Below are 9,507 nucleotides of genomic sequence, written 5' to 3'. Positions count from 1 at the left end.
CGATCAGCCTAACCTCAGTAGTCTGCAAGATTTTAGAGGGGATGTTAAGGGACCACATACAAGACTTTAGTAATGAAAACAGTATTATTAGTAGTAATCAACATGGATTCGTGAAAAATCATTCTTGCCAAACCAATCTATTAACCTTCTATGATGAAGTGAGCTGCCACCTAGATAAAGGTAAGCCTGTGGATGTGGTGTATCTGGACTTCGCAAAGGCCTTAGACACCGTTCCCCACAAACGCTTACTGTTCAAACTAAGTGTTACGCTGAGCGCTCCGGACCCCCTTCTGGCCTCGGAGCGCTCACAGCGTATGCCCCCAGGCAGTACTCCAGCGTCTCGGCGTGTGCATCCCCGCTCTCTAGGGCGCACGCGCGCCGGGACTCTTAGATTCAAAGGGCCAGTGCACCAGAGATTGGTGCCTGGCCCAAAGTGGTTATTAAGGGTTAAGGTTTGTGAGAGGCAGTGCTGACTTAATTAGGCTTCACCTGTGCACTGCCCATATATACCTTCTCCTCCCACAGCCTCCTGATGTATCTTTGTGCCTTGTGCCTCTGAGAAAGCGTTCCCTACTGTGTAGTTTGCCTTACCTGTTGCCGAACCCGTTGCTACCGACTACTCGCCTTTGAACCTTTGCCGCCAGCCCTGACCTCTGCTACGTCCGACTACACTCTTGCCTACTCCCTGTGTACCGCGCCATATCAGCCGCCAGAGAGGTCGAGTTGTTACTAGGGGGTACGACCTGGTAGTTACCGCCGCAACAAATCCATCCCGCTTGGCGGCGGGCTCTGGTGAAGACCAGTAACTGCTTAGAACCGGTCCTCTAGTACAACCCGCGTCATCGCCTCTCTGGTCCAGAGGATCCACTACCAGTCCTGCCGGTTCGTGACAGTAAGATCCGGCCATGGATCCCGCTGATGTTCCCCTGCCAAGCCTAGCGGACCTCACCACCATTGTGGCCCAGCAGGGTCAACAGCTGGCCCAGTTGACCGCTATGTTGCAGCAGCTCCTGCCTTCTCAGCAACAGCCAGCTCCTCCGTCTGCACCTGCTGCATCACCTCCGCCTGCAGTTGCCACCGGTTCCAGAATCCGTTTGTCCCTACCAGACAAATATGACGGAGATCCAAGCAGTGCCGTGGGTTCCTGTCGCAGTGCTCTCTCCACCTCGAGCTACTGTCCGACCAGTTTCCTTCTGAGCGAGCCAAGGTAGCCTTTATTCTCAGTTTACTGTCCGGGAAGGCCCTGGCCTGGGCTACATCACTATGGGACGGCGCAGATCCTGCCACCGCTTCCGTCCAGAGCTTCTGCCTGGAGTTCCGGAATGTTTTTGAGGAGCCTGCCCGGGTTTCCTCCGCAGAGACTGCCTTACTAAACTTGACCCAAGGAGGTTCTTCCGTGGGTGACTATGCCATTCAGTTCCGCACCCTGGCCTCTGAGCTGAACTGGAACAATGAAGCCCTTTGCGCCACCTTCAAGAAGGGACTTAACAGCGAGATAAAGGACGTCCTGGCTGCACGTGAGCGTCCTTCCACTCTTAGTGACCTCATCTTGCTGGCCATTAGGATAGACAAGCATTTCGCCGAAAGACAAGAGGAACTCCTCCTTGAAAAGGAAAAAGCTCGTCCTAGACGCTACCCTCGTCTGCCTCCTGTTTTTCTGCGTCCACCTCAACCCGCTACTGGGCCTCCCGCCGTAGAGGCCATGCAGGTGGATCGGTCACGCCTGACTCCGCAAGAACGAAGCTGCCGCAGAGACGAGAACCTGTGCCTGTACTGTGCCAGTACCGAGCACTTCCTTAGAGATTGTCCTCTCCGTCCACCGCGTTCGGGAAACGCTCGCACCTAGTAAACGTGGGAGAGGCGTTTCTAGGTGTGGATTCTTCCTCTCCACATCTCATCATACCCGTGCAGTTGATCATCTCTTCCAAGTCCTCTTTCTCCGCAACCGCCTTCTTGGATTCCGGTTCAGCTGGCAACTTCATTCACGCCTCCTTGGTTGACAAGTACCGTATTCCAGTAATCCGTCTACCCAAGCCATTTTTTATCTCTTCTGTTAACGGTGAGAGACTCTCTGCCACCGTGCAGTTCCGTACCCAGCCTTTGCAGATGGGCATCGGAATATTTCATACCGAGACTTTAGACTTCTTTGTCCTTCCCTTCTGTTCCTCTGAACTCCTCCTGGGTCTGCCGTGGCTTCAACGTCATAGTCCTGTCCTGAATTGGTCCACCGGTGAGATCCTGCGTTGGGGTTCCTCCTGTTCTGACCGCTGTCTCAAGCCTGCTCTGGTCAAACAGGACCCGCAAGCTTCTCCGCCTCCTGGGCTGCCCAAGCCTTACCATTCCTTTGCGGATGTCTTCTGCAAGAAACAAGCTGAGGTTCTTCCTCCTCACCGACCCTACGATTGCCCGATCAACCTGATACCCGGTTCTACTCCACCTCGGGGCAGAATTTATCCTCTCTCACCTCCTGAGACTCTTGCCATGTCCGACTATATACGTGAGAACCTACAGAGAGGATTCATAAGAAAATCTTCTTCTCCTGCTGGGGCCGGTTTTTTCTTCGTGACAAAAAAAGACGGCTCTCTCCGCCCCTGCATTGACTACAGAGGTCTTAATAAAATTACCATCAAGAATCGTTACCCTCTGCCTCTAATCTCTGAGTTATTTGATCGTCTCCGAGGGGCAAAGATCTTCACTAAATTGGACCTTCGAGGGGCCTATAATCTGATCCGTATCCGTGAGGGAGACGAATGGAAGACCGCCTTTAACACAAGGGACGGCCATTTTGAGTATTTGGTGATGCCCTTCGGCCTCTGCAACGCACCTGCTGTCTTCCAAGAACTCGTCAATGATATTTTTAGGGACTTACTTTACACCTGCGTGGTCGTATACCTGGATGATATCCTCATCTTCTCCTCCAATTTGGACCAACACCGGGCCCATGTGCGACAAGTTCTTACTCGTCTTAGGAGGAATCGCCTGTACGCTAAACTGGAAAAGTGTCTTTTGGAACGGACCTCCCTGCCTTTCCTGGGATACATTATCTCAGCCCAAGGACTTCAAATGGACCCAGCCAAGCTCTCGGCGGTTCTGGATTGGCTACGCCCCTCTGGTCTCCGAGCCATACAAAGATTTCTGGGCTTTGCGAATTATTACAGGCAATTCATCCCTCACTATTCCACTCTGGTAGCTCCTATCGTGGCTCTCACAAGAAAAGGAGCTAACCCCAAATCCTGGCCTTCCCAAGCCGAGAAAGCCTTCCAGTCCCTGAAATCCGCCTTTGCCTCTGCACCCGTTCTCTCTAGACCAGATTCCACCAAGCCTTTCTCTCTTGAAGTGGATGCCTCCTCGGTGGGAGCCGGAGCTGTCCTCACCCAGAGGTATTCCAGGGGCAAGACTTCAACTTGTGGCTTCTTTTCTAAAACATTCTCTCCCGCAGAGAGAAATTGCTCCATTGGGGACAGGGAACTGCTGGCTATTAAATTGATACTGGAGGAATGGAGACATTTACTCGAGGGCGCCACACATCCTGTGTACATCTTCACAGACTACAAGAACCTGGCTTATCTCCAGTCTGCTCAGAGATTAAATCCCCGTTAGGCCCGTTGGTCTCTGTTCTTCGCCTGCTTTAATTTTGAGATCCATTTCCATCCAGCTTGTAAGAATGCTCTGTCTCGCTCCTCTGATGTGGTGGGCGACGAGTTAACACCTCAATATATTATCCCTCCAGAACGCCTTATTACAGTCGCTCCCGTGGACCTGCGCCTTCTTCCTCCTGGCAAATGCTACGTACCTCCACGTCAGCGGTTGCGAATTCTCAAGTGGGGCCACTCCTCCCCTTTTGTCGGTCATCCAGGGGTGCTAAAATCTCTCCAACTAATCTCCCAAAGGTACTGGTGGCCTTCTCTGGAGAAAGATGTCTTGGACTTCATCCAGGCCTGTATGATTTGCGCCCGGGATAAATCGCCTCGCCAGAAACCAGCGGGTCTCCTCTTGCCTCTACCTGTTCCTGAAGTTCCCTGGTCTCACATCGCTATGGACTTTATTACAGATCTTCCCTCCTCCCATGGCAAGTCCGTTATTTGGGTCGTGGTGGATCGCTTCTCCAAGATGGCTCACTTTGTGCCCCTGCCCGGTCTACCCTCTGCACCCATGTTGGCCAAACAATTTTTCCAACACATCTTCCGTCTCCATGGCCTTCCCAAACATATTGTCTCGGATCGTGGGGTACAATTTGTCTCCAAATTCTGGAGGGCTCTATGTGCTCAGCTCGGGATCAAATTGGACTTTTCTTCCTCGTTCCATCCTCAGTCAAACGGCCAAGTAGAACGGGTGAACCAAATTTTAGGTGACTATCTGCGTCACTTTGTATCCTCACGCCATGACGACTGGGCTGATCTACTTCCCTGGGCGGAGTTTTCCTACAACTACAAACAATCCTCTGCTTCTAACAAGTCTCCTTTCTTTGTAGTTTTTGGCCGTCATCCTCTTCCACCTCTGCCGCAGTCTCCCACTTCTTCTTCTGTACCTGCCGTTGACAGTCTTGTTTCCTCCATCTGGCGAGAAACCCACGCTGCTCTCCTCAAGGCTTCCGCCCGTATGAGGGTTCAAGCTGACAAGAAACGCAGATCTCCTCCGGAATTTCGCCCGGGTGACAAGGTGTGGCTCTCCTCTAGGTACATCCGATTTAGGGTCCCAAGTTACAAGTTGGGCCCTCGTTTCTTGGGTCCCTATACAATCAAGAGTCGTATCAATCAAGTTTCTTATCAGCTCCATCTTCCTCCCTCCCTCCGAATCCATAACTCCTTCCATGTCTCTCTTCTCAAACCTGCTGTCTTTAACCGTTTCTCTCCCAAGCTTGTTTCTCCCACCCCTGTGGCCGGTACCTCCGATATATTCTCTGTCAAGGAGATCTTGGCGACCAAGATCTCCCGGGGGAAGAGATTTTTTTTTGGTCGACTGGGAGGGCTGCGGTCCTGAGGAGAGGTCATGGGAGCCGAAGAGGAACATCCTGGACTGCAGCCTCATCCTCAAGTTCTTCGGTACCAAAAAGAGAGGAAGACCAAAAGGGGGGGGGGTACTGTTACGCTGAGCGCTCCGGACCCCCTGCTGGCCTTCGGAGCACTCACAGCGTATGCCCCCAGGCAGTACTTCAGCGTCTCGGCGTGTGCGTCCCCGCTCTCTAGGGCGCGCGCGCGCCGGGACTCTTAGATTCAAAGGGCCAGTGCACCAGAGTGGTTATTAAGGGTTAAGGTTTGTGAGAGGCAGTGCTGACTTAATTAGGCTTCACCTGTGCACTGCCCATATATATCTTCTCCTCCCACAGCCTCCTGCCGGATCTTTGTGCCTTGTGCCTCTGAGAAAGCGTTCCCTACTGTGTAGTTTGCCTTACCTGTTGCCGAACCCGTTGCTACCGACTACTCGCCTTTGAACCTTTGCCGCCAGCCCTGACCTCTGCTACGTCCGACTACGCTCTTGCCTACTCCCTGTGTACCACGCCATATCAGCCGCCAGAGAAGTTGAGTTGTTACTAGGGGGTACGACCTGGTAGTTAGTAGTTGGACCAGAGAGGCGATGGCGCGGGTTGTACTAGAGGACCGGTTCTAAGCAGTTACTGGTCTTCACCAGAGCCCGCCGCAAAGCGGGATTGGATTTGCTGCGCCGGGCTCTGGTGAAGACCAGTAACTGCTTAGAACCGGTCCTCTAGTACAACCCGCGCCATCGCCTCTCTGGTCCAGAGGATCCACTACCAGTCCTGCCGGTTCGTGACACTAAGGAAGGTAGGTATGGACCATAAGGTGAGTTCCTTGATAGAGAACTGGCTCCAGGGGAGGTTTCAAAGGGTGGTGATTAATGGGGAGTACTCAGATTGGGCGGGTGTGGAAAGCGGGGTCCCCCAGGGTTCTGTCCTGGGGCCAATCCTGTTTAATTTATTCATAAATCATCTAGAGGAGGGGATATCGAGCAAAATCTCAGTATTTGCGGACGATACTAAACTAAGCATGCCAATATCTTCTGGGCAGGATGTGGAAACCTTACAAGCGGACCTGAACAAAATTATGGGGTGGGCAACTACATGGCAGATGAGGTTCAATGTTGAAAAATGTAAAGTAATGCACCTGGGTGCCAGAAACCAGAAAGCAAGCTACTCACTGGGGGGGGGGGGGAACCTCTGGGTGAGTCTAGGATGGAAAAGGACCTGGGGGTACTGGTAGACAACAGGCTTAACAGTGGCATGCAATGCCAAGCCGCTGCAAGCAAAGCCAACAGAATACTGGGATGTATAAAAAAGGGGATTCACTCCAGAAATAAAGAGATTATTCTCCCACTCTATAAGACTCTGGTCCGGCCACAGCTGGAGTATGCTGTCCAGTTCTCAGGAAGGATGTGCTGGAACTGGAGAAAGTCCAGAGAAGGGCAACAAAAATAATTAGGGGAATGGAGGACATCAGCTATGAGGAAAGACTACAAGCACTGAACTTATTCTCTCTGGAGAAGAGACGATTGAGGGGGATATGATATCAATGTACAAATATTGTACTGGAAACCCTAGCATATGGAAAAACCTATTCAGAGAAAGGAAATACAATAAGACACGTGGCCACTCACTAAAACTAGAGGAAAGGCAGTTTAACCTTAAAATATGAAGGGGGTTCTTCACTGTAAGAGCAGTAAGGATGTGGAATTCTCTTCCGCAAACAGTGGTATCAGCAGGGAGCATTGATAGTTTCAAAAAACTATTAGATGGGCACCTTAAAGACCACAACATACAGGGGTATACAATGTACAACATACAGGGGTATACAATGTGTGGTTAACAGTAGACACACACACACACACATCATGGGTTGAACTGGATGGACTGATGTCTTTTTTCAACCTCACTAACTATGTAACTATATATGTGTGTGTGTGTGTAAATATACCCCTACACAGAAGTTCAGATGGCATGCCTGCCTCCAAAGACGCCCAAAAAATGCCCAATAAACGCCTGAAAAAACATACCTTGGTTTTTGTTGCAGGCGTTTATTGGGCATTTTTTGGGCGTCTTTGGAGGCAGTCATGACATCTGAACTTCTGTATAGGGGTATATATACACACACACACACACACACACACATATATATATATATATATATATATATATATATATATAGACATACACACATATAGGTGTATATATATATATATATATATATACACATACACACATATAGGTGTGAAAGGAGCGGAACCCTATGTCTGCAAATAATTTCATTAGCGCATGGATGGGGTTTCGCTCCTTTCACACCTATATGTGTGTATTTGTATATATACATATATGTGTGTGTGTATATATACCCCTAAACAGAAGTTCAGATGTCATGCCTGCCTCCAAAGATGCCCAAAAAATGCCCAATAAACGGCTGCAACAAAAACGCCCAGGTGTGTTTTTTCAGGCGTTTATTGGGCATTTTTTGGGCGTCTTTGGAGGCAGGCATGACATCTGAACTTCTGTATAGGGGTATATACACACACACATATATATACAGTGGGTACGGAAAGTATTCAGACCCCCTTAAATTTTACACTCTTTGTTATATTGCAGTCATTTGCTAAAATCATTTAAGTTCATTCTTCTTCCTCATGAATGTACACATAGCACCCCATACTGACAGAAAAACACAGAATTGTTGACATTGTTGCAGATTTATTAAAAAAGAAAAACTGAAATATCACATGGTCCTAAGTATTCAGACCCTTTGCTCAGTATTTAGTAGAAGCCCCCTTTTGATCTAATACAGCCAGGAGTCTTTTTGGGAAAGATGCAACAAGTCTTTCACACCTGGATTTGGGGATCCTCTGCCATTCCTCCTTGCAGATCCTCTCCAGTTCTGTCAGGTTGGATGGTAAACGTTGGTGGACAGCCATTTTTAGGTCTCTCCAGAGATGCTCAATTGGGTTTAAGTCAGGGCTCTGGCTGGGCCATTCAAGAACAGTCACGGAGTTGTTGTGAAGCCACTCCTTCGTTATTTTAGCTGTGTGCTTAGGGTCATTGTCTTGTTGGAAGGTAAACCTTCGGCCCAGTCTGAGGTCCAGAGCACTCTGGAGAAGGTTTTTGTCCAGGATATCCCTGTACTTGGCCGCATTCATCTTTCCCTCGATTGCAACCAGTCGTCCTGTCCCTGCAGCTGAAAAACACCCCCACAGCATGATGCTGCCACCACCATGCTTCACTGTTGGGACTGTATTGGACAGGTGATGAGCAGTGCCTGGTTTTCTCCACACATACCGCTTAGAATTAAGGCCAAAAAGTTCTATTTTGGTCTCATCAGACCAGAGAATCTTATTTCTCACCATCTTGGAGTCCTTCAGGTGTTTTTTAGCAAACTCCATGCGGGCTTTCATGTGTCTTACACTGAGGAGAGGCTTCCGTCGGGCCACTCTGCCATAAAGCCCCGACTGGTGGAGGGCTGCAGTGATGGTTGACTTTCTACAACTTTCTCCCATCTCCTGACTGCATCTCTGGAGCTCAGCCACAGTGGGTTCTTCTTTACCTCTCTCACCAAGGCTCTTCTCCCCCAATAGCTCAGTTTGGCCGGACGGCCAGCTCTAGGAAGGGTTCTGGTCGTCCCAAACGTCTTCCATTTGAGGATTATGGAGGCCACTGTGCTCTTAGGAACCTTAAGTGCAGCAGAAATCTTTTTGTAACCTTGGCCAGATCTGTGCCTTGCCACAATTCTGTCTCTGAGCTCTTCAGGCAGTTCCTTTGACCTCATGATTCTCATTTGCTCTGACATGCATTGTGATCTGGAAGGTCTTATATAGACAGGTGTGTGGCTTTCCTAATCAAGTCCAATCAGTATAATCAAACACAGCTGGACTCAAATGAAGGTGTAGAACCATCTCGAGGATGATCAGAAGAAATGGAAAGCACCTGAGTTAAATATATGAGTGTCACAGCAAAGGGTCTGAATACTTAGGACCATGTGATATTTCAGTTTTTCTTTTTTAATAAATCTGCAACAAGGTCAACAATTCTGTGTTTTTCTGTCAGTATGGGGTGCTATGTGTACATTCATGAGGAAGAAGAATGAACTTAAATGATTTTAGCAAATGGCTGCAATATAACAAAGAGTGAAAAATTTAAGGGGGTCTGAATACTTTCCGTACCCACTGTATATGTATATATATATATATATATATATATATATATATATATATATATATATATATATATATATATATATATAGACATACACACATATAGGTGTATGTATATATATATATATATATACACATACACACATATAGGTGTGAAAGGAGCGGAACCCTATGCCTGCAAATAATTTCATTAGCGCATGGATGGGGTTCCGCTCCTGTCACACATATTTGTGTATGTGTATATATACATATATATGTGTGTGTGTGCATATATACCCCTACACAGAAGTTCAGATGTCATGCCTGCCTCCAAAGACGTCCACAAAAAAGCCCAATAAACGCCTGAAACAAAAACGCCCAGGT

This window comes from Pelophylax lessonae (assembly GCF_965119305.1).
Source record: "Pelophylax lessonae genome assembly, chromosome: 13".
In the NCBI taxonomy this organism is placed as follows: Eukaryota; Metazoa; Chordata; class Amphibia; order Anura; family Ranidae; genus Pelophylax; species Pelophylax lessonae.
Note: the sequence above shows the minus strand (reverse complement) of the source record.